The following is an 18,387-nucleotide window of genomic DNA, read 5'->3' on the forward strand; positions in this document are numbered from 1 at the left end:
CTGGGCTTTAAAAAATTAAGAACAATTGTATTGCAGAATAATGTGCATCTGCGAAAATGCACAGATCTTTGTGTGAATGTTTATGTTCATAAACTGCTTGGATCAAGACAGAATATTTGCAGCGCCCATTAGGCTCCCTTTGCCCCTTCAAGGCCGTACCACCCACCCCACACTGGAGATCACACTGTTTATTTTATTTTATTGTATTATTATTATACTTTAAGTTTTAGGGTACCTGTGCACAATGTGCAGGTTAGTTACATATGTATACATGTGCCATGCTGGTGTGCTGCACCCATTAACTCGTCATTTAGCATTAGGTATATCTCCTAATGCTATCCCTCTCCCCTCCCCCCACCCCACAACAGTCCCCAGAGTGTGATGTTCCCCTTCCTGTGTCCATGTGTTCTCATTGTTCAATTCCCACCTATGAGTGAGAACATGCGGTGTTTGGTTTTTTGTCCTTGCGATAGTTTACTGAGAATGATGATTTCCAATTTCATCCATGTCCCTACAAAGGACATGAGCTCATCATTTTTTATGGCTGCATAGTATTCCATGGTGTATATGTGCCACATTTTCTTAATCCAGTCTATCATTGTTTGACATTTGGGTTGGTTCCAAGTCTTTGCTATTGTGAATAGTGCTGCAATAAACATACGTGTGCATGTGTCTTTATAGCAGCATGATTTATAGTCCTTTGGGTATATACCCAGTAATGGGATGGCTGGGTCAAATGGTATTTCTAGTTCTAGATCCCTGAGGAATCGCCACACTGACTTCCACAATGGTTGAACTAGTTTACAGTCCCACCAACAGTGTAAAAGTGTTCCTATTTCTCCACATCCTCTCCAGCACCTGTTGTTTCCTGACTTTTTAATGATTGCCATTCTAACTGGTGTGAGATGGTATCTCATTGGGAGATCACACTGTTTTGCCTTCCATTACAACAGGTTCATTTTGCGTATTCTTGAACTTTGTATAAATTGAATCACGCAGGGTGTTCTCATTTGTGCCTGGTTTTGTTCGCTCCTCATTGTGCCTGTGAAATTATTCATTTTATTATGTATGTTATTTGTTTGCTCATTTTTGCTGCCAAGGAGAACTGCATTGTGTGATATTTATGTTCCATTCCACAGCCCATGGCTATCTGGCCGGTAAGGATCCACAAGGCTGCAAGGCACTTTTGTATGTTTCCTAGTTGCACACTTGTGTTGCTTTCTCTTGGATGGAGGGGCCATGGAGACGTGGACACATCTGAATGGAGTGGCCAAGGGACAGATGACCATGGGTACAAACTTCATCTCCCAGGAACAGGTGTGGAAGTTGGGATTTGAAGCCTGACCAGGAGGTCTGCCTGGGCATCTGCACTTCCGGCGGTTCAGGTTTGAGTTCTAGTGTCTCAAATCTGTGCAACGATGCCTTGGTCATGAGCTGGGTTACAGCAAAAAACTAAGGTGAATTTTCACAAAATTGAGGAGCATTGCTTGCAGTCGACTAAGATGTCTTTCTTCACATTGTTAACTAATGAAGTCAGGCGTGCCCGTTAGGAAAGTGAGTGGGTTTGTAGGCAGAAGGGCCAGGGCAGCAGATGGGGCTTTAGTGGGTTCACACTTGATGGCCCAGGGCTGGTGAGCCCTGTGGTGTGGGAAAGATTACACAGGAAGTCAGGGCGCCATCTCTCCTCGGTGTTCCAATTCCAAGCCTCAGTTCCACACACAGAATAACCATAAACAGGGAAATCCAGCTCTCTGCATCTGTCGTGTATGCTGTCATGTATGCAGAGAGCTGAATTTGAGAGGGCAGCTGCAGCACATTCCGAACAGGAGGAGTTGAAATTCACCTGCCCTCAGCATTGCCCGATTTGAAGTGCAGGTCCTAGGTTTCAGCGTTGGTACCCAAGGTTGCAAAGGGTGAGGGCAGTCAGGAAACTTGTGTGAGGAAACTTGTGTGAGGAAACTCAGTGTAGACAATTGCTTGTCCAACTAGGTGAAAAGCAAAAGATCCTTTTAATTCTGGAGTAGACATTAAGAATTTCTTGATTTCTTGGGCAGCTTACAATAAAAACTCAATGTGGCAGGCTGGGCGTGGTGACTCACACCTGTAATCCTAGCACTTTGGGAGGCCAAGGCAGGAGGATCTCTTAAGGCCAGGAGTTTGAGACCAGCCTGGGCAGCGTAGTAAAACCCTGTTTCTACAAAAATGAACTAATTAGCTGGGTGCGGTGGGGGATACCTGTGGTCCCAGCTACTCTGGACGCTGAGGTGGGAGGATCACTTGGGCCCAGGAGTTCAACGCTGCACTGAGCTACGATTGCATTGCTGCACTCCAGCCTGGGCAACAGATTGAGATTCTGTATCTAAAAAACAAAATAAAATAAAAATTAACAAAACTCAATCTTGTATTATTTCATGCCTACGATATTTAATGGGGCCCCTATACATTGATTCTTAACCTTTTGGGGCTCAAAATCCCTGAAACGTCTGATGAGAGTGATAGCCCTTCTCTCCGAAAAGACTCATATAACCCAGCGACATTGTGCTCACACTCTGGGGGTCCCCTGTGCCACAGGCTGGGAAGCCTGCTCTGAGGGGAGGCATGGTCTCTGCAGGCTGCAGCCGACCCTTCAGTGCTTTGTGCTATTAACAAGCTGGGCACTCCGGACACTTGTTTTGGTTGTGGCTGTTGCTGGGCTTGGATGTTTATTTTCCTTCCAAATATAGGAACAAAGGTGATGTTCCTTTCACTGACTTCTATCTGTGTTTTTCTGTCCAAAAAAAGTGGCCAAAGAAGCCTGTGTTCAGAGCTAATTCCAGGACTTTCCCAACTGGGCAGGAGGGCAGAGCAGACTCTGCTTCGTGCAATGGGTGTGTCAGCATCAACAGCAGCACGTCCAAGACACCAGCCCCAGGCTCTCCATACAAAACGTCCTGATCTTCCAGAAAGGTTTTAATAACATCTTAACTCTATAAGTAATAGATAAATACTGTGTCATTATTAATGATTTTTATGTAAACGTTGTGGAGAAGGCAAAATCTTCTGGGATCACGGCCCCCAATCCTGCCCCTCTCCTGCCCCGTCCTCAGCTCGCTCTGAATCCTCCAGTGCCTTGTCCTGTGGGTGATAGCCACACATCACAAGTGGGATTCTGCACTGTGGGTGGTTTGCACAGCGGTATCATATTCCACGGAATGTTCACAGCTTGCTTTCTCACCCAACAGTGTGTAGCTCTTCCTGTCCCCGGGCACGGGGACTGCCCCGCTGTTGTAACTGCCTGGAGTTCCCGGCAGGTGTACAGCGCATCACAGCGAACATCTCCCTCTTGCTGCCCTCTGCGCTGTTTCCAGTTGGTCCTTGGCATCCACAGTGCTCTCCTGAGCATGCTCGCGTGCATCCTGTCTCCGTGGGTGCCTCGCTGGGGGTAATACCAAGAAGTGGAATTGGTGGATTTTAGGGTATATATATTTCATTTATTTATTTATTTTGTTATTTCGTTTTTATTTCATAACCATAAACTCTGCAGTCCAGCTAAATGTGGAGGGAAGTAAGGAAACTGTGGAAGCCAAAGAACTGCAGCGGGAGCACAAAGATGATAGGACGCTGCGAGCAATGGGGTGGAGGGGGCGCTCCTGAGCTACGGAAGGAGTGCGCCGGTGGTTAAGAGAAAACACAAGTCAAATCGTTAGCGCTGTCCACAGTCGGCAGTGGTGATCCGCTGCTGGTCGTGCCATTCCTGGGCCCAGGCGCTCCGTGGCTTCCACCGTGTCCATGCACCTAGCCAAAGACCACGTGCTTGCCACCCACTCAGTCCTGGCTGCGCGGGTGAGATACTGGGACCTGTTTGTGTTAGGTCCAGCATTTGCCATGGACAAGACACCAGGACCCAGATGAATCAGGATGAAGTCCTCGTCATCAATTTTCTCCCTGCAGACTTGCCGCCAGTGTCATTATGGCCTGTGAAGTCGCCAGCCTGGCAACAAGCCCTGGAATAATTCTGTGGAAGCAGGAACCCTCATAGGCAAATTCTTTCTCTTCAGGGTTCAGAGCATGAAAGTTTTCTGCTATTTTTGGAACTTTGTCCAAAAATATTCGGAAGGAGACGAGCCCAAGGGCTCACCACCAATGGCAATGTCAAAGAACACGGTGGGGTTGACCATGGCTGATGGCAGGGGACTCTGGGAGGCAGTGGCATCTGCAAAACTGTGTATTTTAAAATTTCAATAGATCCCGCCTTGCTTCTCTTTCCTCCATGTATGCAGCCCCTTTCCCTGTGCTGACCATGAAGCTGGGCTGGACGGTGTCTCTACAGTGCTCTCCTTCCCCTTTCTATGACATCAACATCATACTAACGATAATGTAATAACTGCGGTTTATGCCTTCCTTCAAACCTTATTCAGAAACTTACCTTTTCAAACAATAGAAAAACAGAAAAACGGATGGAAATGGCTGGTGAGAACTGCCCTTGAGGAAATGTCCAGGATGACGGATAATCAAAGGGAAATAAAACAGTCCCTGGATGCCGCCTTTTGCCTGTCCGTTTGGTAAAGCTTGTTAAAAAGAACCCAGCCATGTTGGGGAGGGTGCAACGAAACAGGAATTTGTACTCTTACTGCTGATGGGAGGATCACCTGCTCCACTCTTTGGAAAGTAATTGGGTAAATATGTATCAGAACTTGAACAAATGAGCCTCACCTTTCCTCCACCAATTCCACTTCCGAGAACCGTTTCTGGCAGCCGCGGCACCCCTGGTGTGTATTTGGTCCACTCAGTCGGCAGGTCTCGTGCAGAAAGGGCAGGAAGGAGGTTGGTGGCGGCTGTGGGGTCGCGGCGGCTCTGCACCCGGCTGGCTTTGCGTCGTTGTTCCTCATGCCCGGGTTTTGCCATCTTCACCTCCAGCCTGGAGCTCCAGCCTCTGCCCTCCCTGCTGCCTCCCTTCAGCTCATGGAAATGGTCCTCTTTTGACCCTGCAGGGTGGGGTGGCCCTGACCAGAAACAGCCAGTGGCTGCTCAACGCTGCCTCCTCCCTGGCATGGCCGTGGTTTGAGAGGCCCCAGCAGAGCACAGTGACCTGGTGCCAGGGCCCCCTTCAGCACACCACGGGATGGGGAGTGGGTCTGAGGGCCGACCCTGCCTTCCTTTTTTTTTTTTGACAGAATCTCACTCTGTCACCCAGGCGGGAGTGCAGCGGTGCGATCTCGGCTCACTGCAACCTCTGCGGCCTGGGTTCAAGTGATTCTCCTGCTTCAGCCTCCTGAGTAGCTGGGATTACAGGTGCCTGCCACTGCGCCTGGATAATTTTTGTAGTTTTAGTAGAGACGGCGATTCACCATCTTGGTCAGGCTAATCTTGAACTCCTGACTTCGTGATCCACCTGCCTCGGCCTCCCAAAGGGCCTGGATTACAGGCGTGAGCTACTGCGGCCGCCAACCCTGTCTTCTTAGGTGGGGCAGGCCGAGCTCTGACTGCAGCCCTGGGGCCAGAAGAAAAATGACTTGTTTGGAAAAGGCGAAGTTTCGGCATTTCGAGGGATTTATGTTAGAGCCCTAAGTGGAGCACGTGTTTCAGGCGATTACACTTTCTGAACTAGCAGCATAGTCATGAAGTGACATACCTGGATTCAATAGCCAAAATTCAGAGAAAGGGAAGCTCTCATAAAAATCGTGTTAATGCAACCAGAATCTTCTCTCCCTTATTATTATATGACACCCAGGATTGGCTAAGAGAAAGGCATTCCCCTCCTTTCCACTTCATAATTAAAGACAACCTGAAATGACAGAACCCCAAGGATCATGTGACTAGATGAAAACTGCTTAAAGGACAGAAAAAATTCAAAAACCCACTAACTGTGTTCACCATGGATGCTCTAATGCAGTAATTTTTACCGAGTAAAAAATGTATCCTCATTATTGTCTTCCTGAGCTCCTCCACTTTTTCCTCTTAAATTTGCAATTTCTGATGCTCCTACAGGGCATGGAATCTGATGGGTTGGTCTACAAATATTGACAAAATAGAAAGAAGAAAAACAAAAGAAACAAGCTTACCACCTCACCTTATGTGTGAACTTCAAACTCAATCGTACAATGTTTCTCTTTACCTACATAAGATGGAAAGAGAGAATTAAATAAGGCCTTGTAAGAATTCTGAGGCACTGCTTATAATGTCTCAGGTGAGTCCCTGAGAATGAGCTGGAGTTGTTTGCAATACCCACCTCGTATTTGCACCTTTAACACACATGGACACACAAAACTCCCAGACTCTCAGGCCTCAACCAGAACCTCAATATTTGGTTTTGTGGAGTCCGGCTTTTTAAGTTTCTCAGAAAACTGCCCACAGCATTTGCCTTAGTGGATGGCACTGGGAACATGAAACAGAAATGGAAAGGAAATTGAGATTTTTCCTGTGATCTTTTGTACTTTTTGAATTTTGTACCTTTTAATTTCAATTAAAACCACATGCATGTATTACCAATATAAGGTATTAATTGATTAGTTATCTTTCAATATCAGCTCAGAATGCTCTTCAGTTACTTCTGTGTAATTATATAGACATAATTGTGAAGAATTCTTTTTTTTTTTTTTTTTTAGTATTTATTGATCATTCTTGGGTGTTTCTCGGAGAGGGGGATGTGGCAGGGTCATAGGATAATAGTGGAGAGAAGGTCAGCAGATAAACACGTGAACAAAGGTCTCTGGTTTTCCTAGGCAGAGGTCCCTGCGGCCTTCCGCAGTGTTTGTGTCCCTGGATACTTGAGATTAGGGAGTGGTGATGACTCTTAACGAGCATGCTGCCTTCAAGCATCTGTTTAACAAAGCACAACTTGCACCGCCCTTAATCCATTCAACCCTGAGTGGACACAGCACATGTTTCAGAGAGCACGGGGTTGGGGGTAAGGTTACAGATTAACAGCATCCCAAGGCAGAAGAATTTTTCTTAGTACAGAACAAAATGGAGTTTCCTATGTCTACTTCTTTCTACACAGACACAGTAACAATCTGTTTTCTCTTTCTTTTCCCCACATTTCCCCCTTTTCTTTTCTACAAAACCACCATCGTCATCATGGCCCGTTCTTGATGGTTGCTGTCTCTTCAGAGCTGTTGGGTACACCTCCCAGATGGGGCGGCCGGGCAGAGGTGCTCACTTCCTAGATGGGGCGGCCGGGCAGAGGTGCTCCTCATCTCCCAGACGGGGCAGCCGGGCAGAGGTGCTCACTTCCTAGATGGGGCGGCCAGGCAGAGGCGCTCCCCACCTCCCATACGGGGTGGCGGCCAGGCAGAGGCGCTCCTCACCTCCCAGACGGGGCGGCCGGGCAGAGGTGCTCACTTCCCAGATGGGGCGGCCGGGCAGAGGCGCTCCTCACCTCCCAGACTGGGCAGCCGGGCAGAGGCGCTCCCCACCTCCCATACGGGGTGGCAGCCAGGCAGAGGCGCTCCTCACCTCCCAGACGGGGCAGCCGGGCAGAGGCGCTCACTTCCTAGATGGGGCAGCCTGGCAGAGGCGCTCCTCACCTCCCAGACAGGGCGGCCGGGCAGAGGCGCTCCTCACTTCCTAGATGGGGCGGCCAGGCAGAGGCTGTAATCTTAGCACTTTGGGAGGCCAAGGCAGGCGGCTGGGAGGTGGAGGTTGTAGTGAGCAGAGATCACGCCACTGCACTCCAGCCTGGGCAACATTGAGCATTGAGTGAGCGAGACTCCGTCTGCAATCTCAGCACCTTGGGAGGCCGAGGCAGGCAGATCACTCGAGGTCAGGAGTTGGAGATCAGCCCAGTCAACATGGCGAAACCCCGTCTCCACCAAAAACGCAAAAAACCAGTCAGGCATGGCAGCACGTGCCTGCAATCCCAGGCACTCGGTAGGCCGAGGCAGGAGAATCACGGGAGCCCGAGGCAGGGAGGTTGCAGCGAGTTGAGATCACGGCAGTACAGTCCAGCCTCGGCGACAGAGGGAGTCTGAAGAAAGAAAGGGGAGAGGGAGAGGGGGAGGGGGAGAGGGAGGGGGAGAGGGAAGAGTTCTTTTTAAAAAAAGGAATACTGACTAAGAGTCTAAGTTAACCCAATGGGGAAAGGAGAGGTTTTTTTTTTTAACACTTGTGGCTGGAACTACTAGATATTCACATAGAAAGACATGGGCCTCAGACCTCTCTCACACCACCTGCAAAAGGAATTCAGGATGCGTCATAGGCCCCCATAGAAGAGCCAGAACCGTAAGGCTTCTAGAAGAAAAGAAGGAACTGTCTTTACAACTTAGGGCAGACACAGATTTCTTGGAGATGGTGCAAAAAACACTGGCTGGATGTGGTGGCTCATTCCTGTAACCCCAGCACTTTGGGAGGTGGAGCTGGGAAGATTGCTTTAGCCCAGAAGTTTGAGACTAGCCTGGGCAACAGAGAGAGACCTCGTCTCTACAAAAAATAAAAAGGTAGCTGGATGCAGTGATGCATGGGACAATAGTCCTAGCTACTTGGGAGCCCCAGGCAGGAGGATCACTTGTGCCTGGGAGGTCAAGGCTGTAGTGAGCAGTGATTGTGCCACTGCACTCAATCAAGCCTGGGGGACAGAGTGAGATCTGTCAAAAACAAAGCCCCAAAAAACCCAAAAAAACCACTATCAGTAAAACAAGAAATTGATAAATTGGACTTCATTAAATTTTGAAATGTTCTGCTTACCAAATAACAATCCAACAAAATGGAAGAGGTAAGCTACACACTGGGGGAAATTTTTGCAGAAAACATATCTGAAGAGGCATCTTTAGAGAACTCCTGAAAATCAACAATAAAAAGATGAACAACCCAAATCAAAAGTGGACATGAGATTGAATGGCCACTTGACAAAAGAAGATACACAAATGGCCACTCAACACATGAAAGGTGCTCACGTTAGTGGTCACTGCTGGTCAAGGCAGGTTCAACAGGTGAAACCCCATCAAGATAATTCACCACATCAACAGACTAAAGAAGAAAAACCATATGATCATCTTGTCATTTATGTATGTATTGAAAAAACACAATGCAAAATAGCAAGTGTTGATGGGATGTGGAGAAATGGCCCTCACACACTCCTGGTGCTGGCGGGAATGTAAAATGGTGCAGCTGCTGTGAAAACAGTTTGGCAGCTCCTCAAAAATTAAACATAGAGTTGCCTTATGACCCAGCAATTCCACTCCTAGATACCTACTCTAAAGGACTGAAAATCTGTGTTCACACAAAAATCTCTACAGGAATACTCCCAGCAGCATCATTCATGATAGCCAAGAGTGAAAATAATCCAAATGTCCATCAACTGATGAGTGGATAAACAGAATGTAACACATCCATACAATGGCATAGTATTCAGCCAGAAAAAGGAGTGAAGTGCTAATATGCACTGTAAGAGGAATCAAGCTTGAAAACATCATGCCTGGTGGAAGGAGCCAGACATGTCCAGAATAGGCAAATGCACAGAAATAGAAATAGGATCATGGTTGCCAGGGTCTGGGAGGAGGGGGAGATGGGGAGTGGCTGCTGGTGGCGCTATGGGATTTCTTTTTGGAGTGATGAAGATGTTTTGGATTAGAGGCGGGGCACAGTGGCTCACACCCGTAATCTCAGCACTTTGGAAGGGCGAGGAGGGTGAATCACTTGAGGTCGGGAGCTCGAAACCAGCATGGCCAACATGGTAAAACCCCGTCTCTACTAAAAATACAAAAATTAGCCAGGCTTGGTGGCACACGCCTGTAATCCCAGCTACTCAGGAGGCAGAGGCAAGACAATCGCTTGAACCTGGAAGGCGGAGGCTGCAGTGAGCCTGGGTGACTGGAGTGCCGTGGGGAGATCTGCACTCTAAAATACTCTGTCTCAAGAAAAAAAAAAGAAAATGTTTTGGATTAGGTAGTGATGACGATTGGATAACCTTGGGAATGAACTGAGCAACAATAATTTTAAACTTTAAAATTGTGACTTTTATCATATGTGAATTATATCTCAATTTTTAAATAACCTTATAACTAACATTATAGTGAAAGATTGAATGCTTTCCCCCTAAGATTGAGAACAAGGCAAGGATGCCCTCCCTCCCCACCCCTGTTTAACATCATACTGGAGTTTCTAACCAGTGCAATAGGCAAGAAAAAGAAAGAAAGCACACAGATTGCAATGGAAGAAATAAAACATTATCTTCTTGCAATGACATAATTTTTTAATGTAGAAAATGCAAAGAGCTACTAGAGCTAACAAGTGAATTCAGAAGAGTCACTAAGTATAAGGTCAATATACAAATATCAGTGATTTTTCTATATACTAGCAATGAATAATTAGAAATGGAAAATTTTAAATACCATTTACAATTGCATAAAAAGCTCATTAAATTCTTACTATAAAGAAAGTGAAAAGATAACTCACAGAATGGGAGAAATATTTGCAAATCATATATCTAATAAGGGCTTAATATCCAGAATATATAAAGAACTCCTACAACTCAACAACCCAGTTCGAAAGTGGGCAAAGGACTTGAACAGATAATTTTCCAAAGAAGATATGCAAATGTCCAATAAGCACATGAAAAGATGCTCAACATCACTAATTAATAGGGAAATGCAAATCAAGTCCACAATGACGTACCGTTTCATACCCATTAGGATGGCAATTTTCAACAAAAAGGGAAGTAACAAATGCTGGTGAATATGCGGAGGAATTGGAGACCATTGTGCATTGCTGATGGGAATGTAAAATGGTGCAGCCACTGCAAGAAAAAAAGATAACACTTTAGTTTTTCTTTAAAAAGTTAAACAGAATTGACATATGATTCAGCAATGTCACTTTCAGGTATATATCCAAAAGAATTGAAAGCGGAGACTCAAATGAACACTCGTTCATTGCAGCATTATTCACAATAGTCAAAAGGTGAAAACGACACAAATGGCCATCCACAGATGAATGGACAAACAAAATGTGGCATTGCCAGACAATGGAATGCTATTCAGCCTTAAAAGGGAGTGAAATTTTGATACATGCTAAAACATGATTAAACCTCGGGGACATTATGCTAAATAAAATAAGCCTATCACAAAAGGACAAATATTGTATGATTCCACTTACATGAGGTATCTAGAGTAGTCAAATTCATAGAGACAGAATTGAATAGAGGTTCCCAGAGGCTGGGGTGGGGGCAGAAGTAGGGCACCATTGTTGAATGGGTACAGAGTTTCTGTTTGGAATGATGAAAAAGTCCTGGAAGTGGGTGGTGGTGATGATTGCACAGCAATGGGAATGGAATTCAGTGTGAATGCCACTGAACTGCATGGATGTATGTGCCCCAGCCAGGGATGAACAAGCTGCTGTGTTCGTAAATGGACACTACCCAGCGGTAAACAGGAACGAGCTACTGACACCTCCAACAACACGCATGAACCCCAAATGCATTATGCGAAGAGAGAAGCCAGATTCAAATGACCATGCACTGTATCATTCCATGTATGTGGCATTCTAGAAAAGGCAAAAATATAGGAGCAGATCAGGGTGACCAGGAGGCAGAGTTGTGGGGAGGGAGCCTATGATGGGGACACATGGGAATTTTGGAGGCGATGGGCTTGTCATATATCCCGAGGGTGGCAGTAGTTACATAACTGTATGCATTTGTCAAAATGTGCAGAAATATACATTAAAAAGAATGAACTTTACTGTGTGTAAGTCATGTGAAAAAGACTGGTAGGAGTGCAAAATGGTTGAGTCATTGTGGAAAACTCTGGCAGTTTTTGAAAAGTAAAGTGCACATTTATCCTATTACCTAGCAGCTCCACTTCTCCCAGTGTTTCACCCAAGAAAAACAAAACATTTGTTGACAAAAAGACTTGCACAGGAATATTCATAGCAGCCTTATTCACAGCAACCAAAACCTGAAACAGCCCTAACTAATGTTCACTAACAGAATAGATAAGCAGTTGCTGGTGTATTTATGCAACAGAACACTACTCGACAAGAAAAAGGAACAAGCTGCTGATCTACACAGCATCACGGGTGAGTCCAAAAACATGCTGAGTGGGAGGGCCAGGCATAAAAGAGCTCAGATTGCACGACTCCATTTCTGTGAAGTTCAAGAACACGTAGAATGACCTATCGAGGGAGACTGCTCTTTCTGTGTCCCCAGAACTTTGCTGTGTTTTTAGGACATTGATCACTGATGACCTTGGTAGAGGATGTCACAGGCAGGAAGGGACAGAAAGGACTTTCTGGAGCTATAGGGAATGTCTGCATCTAGATTACAGTGTTGGTTACATGGGTACAGATATTTGTCAAACTCACAAATTGTATGCCTGGAACTGTGCATTTCACTGAATATAATTTTTAACCTCAAAGAGAAAAATAATATCTAGTGACAGAGTCAGAAAGCAATTATCTGGTTGGGGAAGGGGGCTGATGGGGTGGAGACACGAGGGAACTTTCTGAGTGATGGAAATGTTCTTCATATCTTGTTTGGTGTAGTCAAAGCTCATCAAACTGAACACAGAAGAACTGTGTAACTTATTGTATATAAACTACACCTCAGCACAAAAGAATGTAAAATATAAAATAAATAATGCTGCAAAAAGAGAATAGTCAATAGTTATATTTAAAAAATAATTTTAAAAATGTTTAATTGTGGTAAAAAAACACATAAACTTTACCATCTTAGCCATTTTTAAGTGTGCAGGTCAGTAGCGTTAAGTGTATTCATACTGCTATGTAACAGATATCTAGAACTTTTTCATTATCCCAAACTGAAACTCTGCACCCATTAAACAGCAACTTCCACCACCCCCTTCCCAGGCCCTGGCCACCATGCTTGTATTTTGTCTCTTTGAATTGGACCACTCTGGGTACCTCATGTAAGTAGAATCACACAGTATTTGTTCTTCTGTGTCTGGCTCATTTCACTTAGCACGATGTCTTTAAGTTTCATCTATGATGCAGCCTGTCTCAGGATTTCCTTCCTTTTGACGGTTGAATAATATTCCATTGCATGCATGCAGCACGTGGTGATCATGCATCCACCCATCGATGGGTATCTAGGCTGCTTCCACCTCTTGACTACTGTGAATAGTGCTGCTATGAACGTGGGTGTGCAAATATGGCATCATAATTTTTAAAAATGAAAAACCAGGGCAGCAAAGATTGACTGTCTGGTCACTTTTTCCTTCCTTTTCTGCATTGTTCAGAGGCCAGCACAGGAACAGAGGACGACACCCATGACCAGCACTGAATCCGACAGTGACCCTGGGTAAGCAAACGCTCCTGCTTTTCCAGAGGCTGAAATGTGTGTCTTTGGAGCCAATGTAGAAATACAGCCGGAGGTTATTTCAAGCCAAAAGACAGCAAAGGTCGTCTCCTGTGCGTTTCCAGGGGCAAGACCCTCTGCACTGTCCAGGGAGGAGGCTCTCGTGCCCAGTGGTTTCTGCAGGCAACACTGGCTCCCGGCACGGTTTGCTCCCCAGATGGCCCCATCTCTATCAGGAGGCGGTGCAGGAAGGCCTGGGGAGAGCGGTGTGCACCTGCGGCCACCAGGGGGCAGGCGACACGACAGTTACCGGGCACTGACAAACTCCTCACAGTTCCCGCTGAGACAAAGCACCCCTGGACTGGCTCCCCTGCTGTCCTCACCCCCACTCCACCCACCGGGCCATCTTCCCACATTCTGGCTTGCGTGGAGGTTCTCCAGCCACAGCTGTCAACAGAGGATTGGTGAGACCCTGGGGAAGCCCTGAGGTTTATCAGCGCGCCTGTGGGTTTGCAAGCGTGTGCGTTCTATGAAGCTCTAGAGGAGGTGAGCTGTGGCCAGTGCAGCCCAAGCGTAGGGCTTTCAGAGCCCATGGTAACAGTTATGTCATTTTTGCCTGCCCTGCGTACGCCCCAGCGCAGGTGCGGCTTCCTGTGTCCCTGAACAATGCCCTACAAGCCCAGGGGAGAGCGTGAAGCTCAGCTCAGCTGAACTCGCAGCTACTTAGCTAAGGAGGCTATGAACATGGCTTCCAGATTTCCCACTCCTGCGATAGGATGGGCCTGCACATCCCCCCAGCCTCAGAAGGACCCTTTTTTGTCATAGGCCAGGGCGAATCTTCACCTCACTCCCTCAGGAATAAGAAACGACACTTAGGTGCTTCACACATGTCATTCACGAGCTCTGTGAGTCAGTGGCCCGTGGTAGAAACTGCTGCTCTACTGTGCCTTATATTTTTCACTCATTCTAAAATGAGCTGTGGGATCTTGGGCCCACTCATTACTTCCACTTGTCAACTGCATTTGGCCTATTTCATTGCTAGGACTTCTATTTTATAACCCCTTACATGGGACTTGCCACCAGATAGACTCTTTATACCATGATCCAGTTCAATTTAATTCACCGCGCATTTACCAAGAGCCTGCGTGTGCCTGTCCTTTCCCAAATAGCAATCTGCTCAGATGTGTCCGATAGCCCCTCATTGGCTACGAGATGAACCACAGAGTTTTTAGCACGGCTCGTGCAGCTCCAAGACCTTCCAGCCCGGTGTGCCAGCCCAGGGTGAGCCTCCGCCAGGTGCCAGCTGCTGTGACTGTGGCCATTCCCCTGGACCCACTTGCCTGCCACCCACGCGACCCCCTCCCGCCGGCCACACGGGCCCCTCGCTGATCCTGAATTCGCTGCACATGTTCATGAGGACTCTGTATCCTTGTTCCTGTGGTTTCTACTGCTTAGAGTGCTTCCCTTCCTCCACCTAAAACCCACTCATCTTCCAAGACCCAGCTCAAGAGGGGCCCTCCTGCAGAACCTCCTGGAGACCCCACCCCAACATCACGCACTGCTCCTTCTGCGCACCCGGCCCTCGGCTGTGTTTCCACAGCACTCACCACTGATGACCTTGTGTACCTGTCTGTGTTCATGCGTCTCTCCCTTTGCTTCAAACTGTTAACTTCTTGAGGACAGGAATGATGTTACACCCAGCTCAGAACCTAACTTTGGTAAATATAAAAGTAATAAGAAATGTTTAATATGAGCGCTCAATATGGCCAGGAGTGGTGCTAAGTGCTTTACATATTGAAAGGGTCCTGAATATGCACTCCCAAATGTGCCACTTTGGCATAAGGATTATTTTGAGCTGAGGAAACTGAGAATGGGCACATGCAGGACGAGCTGTCTGCCCTCCCCTTTCCCATGTGAAAGCAGGGCATAAATTCCCCTGTGAAGGTTCCCCCTCTCCACGCCAGGAGGGGAGAGTGACTCTTCTCACTGGAGAGGGAGTGAGCATGAACAAACCTTGCTAAACTCACCCTCACCTTCTGTTAGCATCCCCCATATGTTCCCAGCCACCTCTCCATGATTTGCCGTCCATGAAGCCCAAACCCCCTTTTCTCTGTTAAAATGGCAGGTAAGCCCCTGAGTCTAACCATTCCTTTGAGTTTCACTTCTTTTCTGTAAATTTTCATCCACATAAAACATTTATTTAAACAATTTAAATTATTTAATTCATTAAGTTTTGTAAAGATGGGGTCTTTCTATGTTGCCCAGGCTGGTCTTGAACTCTTTACCTCAAGCAATCCACCTGCCTCAGCCTCCCAAAGTGCTGGGATTAAGGGTGTGAGCCACTGCACCACTCAGCCACATTAATTTTTTTAAAATTGTTTGCCTTTTTCCTGTTTATCTGTCTTTTTAAAGTTTAATTTGCAGGGCCCCAGGCACTGAACATAAGAGGATAGATGAAAAGTTCTTCCAGTTAGAAAGTTGTGACAGCCACAAGGGGCTCACTCTGGAGGCTGCAGCCGAGGTCTCAGGACACTGATCATGCTGACGAAAGGAGGAATTCTTACCACACCGGTCCCCCACAATTCTGCTCAGAATCTGGTCAAGCGAGAGCGGTAAGACTGACTCCAGTCTTGGCCTTGCACCTCCCCTGAGCGGCTAGAGCTTCTTCCTCCCATCACTCCTCCCTGCACGGCCTCTTACCACTGCATTTATTAAAAAGCAGAGAATCTGGAGGGTGCTGATCCTGGAGCACAACCCCAAATCCACCCAGCTGCCCGGAGGCTCATGAGAGGCAGAAGAACTGTGAGCCACGCTGAGCCGAGCCCACTCTTGAAAATGTCCTCAGTAAAGCCTGATTGGTGTCCACACTGCAGGACACTGCGTTGCTTGCATTTGCAGGTGGTGCCAGTGGGGACAATTGCCCCCCACCCCTGAATATGGGTTTTTGGGAGTGTGGACCAGCTGAGCTGATCTGGGGCGGGCAGACTCCCTCTTGTGCTGGTGGACAGCTTGCCCGGTTGGGGTTGTCACTGACCATGTGAAGATGGGATTGTGTTGAGTATCACAGAAGCCCTTGACGCGGAAGTGTGCAGGGAGCTTTGCGGAAAGCAGAGTCCATCTCCTTGGCCCTCCTGGCTGTTTGGATGTTCGAGTCCCCCGCAGGGCATTTTCCTCATGGCTGGAGCAGCCTGGCCCTTCTCACTGGAGGCCTGTTTTCAGGAAATATTCTGCTCAGGGGATCATTGTGGGGAGACTGGGCTCATGCCCCATCACAGAAGAGACTCCTCTGGGGCCCAAATGCAAACTGGAGTAGCCCAAGGAGGCTGAGGGAGCTTTCCTCCACCTCAGCCATCTGCCCTCGACTAAGGAAGGTAGGAGGGGTTACAGGGGTGGCTTCTAATGAATGAAGGTCCTGAATTTGTTCCTCAGCCTGAGCCTATCGAGAGGAATGGGATAGACTTCGGGGTCTTTATGTTTCTTGCCGCAGAGACAAAACAGCAGAAAAGTGGACCAAATTTTTACCCAGATCTAAAATAGACCTTTATAATAATGTCCAGAATCTTCAATTATGGGTGGTAGAACACTTCCCCTGCTGAGAATTATAACATAAATGAATTATTAAAAATTATAATTTCATAGTCTTTTTTTTTTCAAGATGAATTGTTGCTCTGTTGCCCAGGCTGGAGTGCAATGGTGTGATCTCAGCTCACTGCAACTTCTGCCTCCTGGGTTCAAGTGATTCTCCTGCCTCAGCCTCCCAAGTAGCTGAGGTTACAGGCCACGTCTGGCTAACTTTTTGTATTTTTAGTAGAGACAGGGTTTCACCATGTTGGCCAGGCTGGTCTTGAACTCCTGACATCGTGATCCGCCCGCCTCCGCCTCCCAAAGTGCTAGAATTACAGGCATGAGCCATCGTGCCTGGCCTACATGGTCATCTTTTACAGACATCAGATAGCTGATGATATACCAAGCATGGAATGGGGCTGGGGTCTCGAGGGGAGGGTTTTAGGTTATTGTGACAAGGTCTGCTGTTGCTGACTCACTTTGGGAATTTCCTGAATACAAAGTTTGCACCATCAGACAGCCACTGTCAGGTCAGAGAAAATAGCAGGCGTGTGGTGGATTCCACTGATAAGAAAGTTCAAGTAAGTAACTAGGCTTGACCTTAAGAATGTTATTAAAATTGTGTAGGATGTCTGAGTTTTAACCTGCCAGCATAGAGAAACCCTGTTGAACACATGAATGAAACTAGTAATTGAGCTAAACTAGCCACAGAGTAACTCGTTCATGGCTGGTGGGGATGCAGATGGTGTCAGCCCCTTTGGAAGACAGATGGCAGGTCCCCGCCCAGCTATACATGTGCTTTACACCCATCCCACAGTCACATCAGGTGCTCACCCACATGGGTTGAAAACGTGTGTCCACACAAAGCCTGTGCGCAGACGCTTATAGCAGCTTCGTTCATGATTGCTAAGACCTGAGAGCAACCAAAAAGCAGTTCAGTGGATGATAAACCAAATGTGGTACATCCATGCAATGAGGTATCGCTAGTGATTCAAATAAATGAGCTGTCAGACCACAAAACAGAATGGAGACAACTTAAATGCATATTTCTGTTTTTTTTTTTTTTTTTTTTTTTGGTGCTGTGACTCAGATTAAATTATATTTAATTATATTAAATTAAATTAAATTATATGCATTTAATCTGAGTATATATATTTAATCCAAGTTCAAGCAATTCTCCTCCTCAGCCTCCCAAGTAGCTGGGATTACAGGTGCGTGCCATCACGCCGAGCTAATTTTTGCATTTTTAGTACAGATGGGGTTTCACCATGTTGAAAAGGCTGGTCTGGAACTTCTGACCTCGTGATGTGCCCATCTCGGCCTCCCAAAGTGCTGGGATTACAGGCATGAGCCTAGCCTAAATGCACATTTCTAAGTGAAAAAAAGTCAATAGGAAAAGGCTGTATAATTCCAGCAATATGGCATTCTAGAAAAGCTAGAATTATAACAACAGTAAAAAGATCGGTGGTTACCAAAGTCCAGGCGTGGGAAGGAGGCCAAGCAGGAGTTTTAGGGCAGTGAATCTACTCAGTGCATAATGGTGGGTCCCTGACATTGGATTAATAACGTATCAATATTTATCAATATTGGTTTCTACAGTT

At 46.7% G+C, this 18,387-nt stretch overlaps 1 long non-coding RNA gene across 1 annotated transcript in view; it reads left to right on the forward strand.

Moving 5' to 3' along the window:
* Window positions 1-15,609, forward strand: part of LOC117977787 (uncharacterized) — a 19,671-nt gene extending 4,062 nt beyond the window's left edge. Inside the window, exons 2-3 of the long non-coding RNA XR_008621920.1 lie at window positions 13,164-13,225; window positions 14,392-15,609. This is a non-coding gene — a long non-coding RNA (uncharacterized LOC117977787). The remainder of the gene's footprint in view (window positions 1-13,163; window positions 13,226-14,391) is intronic.
* Window positions 15,610-18,387: the final 2,778 nt, after the last annotated feature.

This window comes from Pan paniscus, chromosome 17, assembly GCF_029289425.2.
Source record: "Pan paniscus chromosome 17, NHGRI_mPanPan1-v2.0_pri, whole genome shotgun sequence".
Classification (NCBI taxonomy): Eukaryota; Metazoa; Chordata; class Mammalia; order Primates; family Hominidae; genus Pan; species Pan paniscus.